Consider the following 2,034-nt stretch of genomic DNA (forward strand, 5'->3'; position numbering starts at 1 on the left):
GAACATGAGTATGTTGCTTTGAATTTACTCAACTCAGTTAAGTGGAACCAGGTAACATAACATGGTTAAGTAAATCCAACATTTCATTTTTAGAGTGTGGGAAGGGAGATCTTCAGATAAAATCAAAARCCTCCCAGCTGCAGATGCAAAATTCAGCCAGCAGGAAAGATATAGGTGAACCCAGGAGTAGAAAATACGCCCTATAATAAAACATKAGGGTGTGGGGTCAGCTGAGGTGACCCTGCCGCCTCAGAAGTAAGATAATGGAAATGTTAAACTAAAGGCTTGAGAGGAAAGAAAAGTATCTACTGATAGACTGAATCACTTAGTACTGTATTGGTGGAAGGAATAAAAAGCATATATTGTTTTTGGCTTTACAATCAGTAACTTTGAGTGTAACGCATCATAATGCTTTGTCCTAAGAGAGGAAGTTGTAAACCCCAAAGACTTGGCCTTTATGGGATGTCAATGGCAAATAAAGAACCCAAACATTTTTAAATGACTTGAAAAGTAAATGGTTGTATTCTTGAAATAAAACAAAAGAACKTCATACTTAAAGGAAAACCTCATTTCATCTAACAAACCATATTGCAGCAATGACTTTTAAGGACAATGCAATATTTATTTCTTTAAATCTTCTTAAGTCACTTTCTTKACTATGGAGTAGTGTATTTTTCACTGTCTCAAAAAGCAGCCTGAAGCAAAAAGATTCTTAACAATACATAATTATTGCATGGTAATGCTTTATGCTTTGCTTTCATTTCATTTTTAACGTGTAAATTGTGTACTGTAATACATTTGTTATAATTGTATAAACATGAATTTGTAAATAAATGATTTTGTRTGAATATCTTGACTAATATTTTTTTCTGAACAAGACATTGAGCGATCTAAAAATTAAACAACAAACATAAAGAAGTGCAAACAAAATAAATTACTTGGTGAAATAAAATGAAAAGAACTTCAAAACTGTCTGAGCCAACAACAAATGTGATTTTAAAAAAAATAAAACTATCAAAGCCTAAAGCTGTTTGTTTGAGTTAAAAACAAATTTTTGGTCTGAGCAGAGCTAAGACCAGTGAGTTACTGTTGTCTTTAGCAACTCCAGTGCTTAAAATTTCATAGTAATTCATGCATTTTTTATAAAGCTTTACATCAGAAATAGCTACTGCTGCCATTTGCTAAATAACAATGTTATGGAAGATTGAGAGTAATCTGTGTCAAGGGGTTGCAGSYCATGTAGGGTGCATTTGTAGGCTGCTTCACTGCCCCATGCTGTAGCCGGTCCCAATTTGTGGTCGTGCGGCAGAAAATGCTACCCACAAAACCCCGAAAATGTAGACTGCATCTGAATTATCCTACGCAGCCAACAATATCCCAGGATTCATTGCGGCAACAGCGAAGAAAAAAGGAAAACAAAGACAAATAGTTTTTTCTTTTTGTTTTGCAGCAGAATTAGAAAATTCATCACAAGCTGTGTTTCCATTGCAAATGTGCGCAAAACTTTGTCGATATTCTGTTAACGTCAAAAAACAGTTTCGCAATTGCAGTGTTTCCATTAAGTAAGAAATACTATTTAAATCACRCGTGAATAAAATCCAGCGACTAGCCCCTTATACTTGGGAGCAGCTACGTATGCGGTGTTTTTGGGAAATTGTAGTCGGTGAGTTTACTACTTTCTTTTACAATTTCGATGATTTTCAACTACTTCTATTTCCTGTTGACTTCTTTTTCGCCAGTAGAAACAGCCGGTTCTTGATCATGTGACTCCCGTGATGCGAAAAAAGTGTTTCCATTTCAGTTTTGTTAAACACGCCAATTTTGATACGGCCGAAAAACCACCTCATCCTAGAGCAAAAGCTTTTTTGTCGAAAAACTAAGTTTTGTCGAAATTGACGTTTCCATTAAACAGTAACTTACCCCCAAATTAACTTTTTTTAGCTGATAAACTGTCTAGAATGTGTCTAAAATGTTATATAGTACTGTTTCTGTGCTAAGTTTGATGTTTTTGTGTGCATTTGTTCAAATCTGTAA

Source organism: Austrofundulus limnaeus, unplaced genomic scaffold, assembly GCF_001266775.1.
Source record: "Austrofundulus limnaeus strain Quisiro unplaced genomic scaffold, Austrofundulus_limnaeus-1.0 Scaffold153, whole genome shotgun sequence".
NCBI lineage: Eukaryota > Metazoa > Chordata > Actinopteri > Cyprinodontiformes > Rivulidae > Austrofundulus > Austrofundulus limnaeus.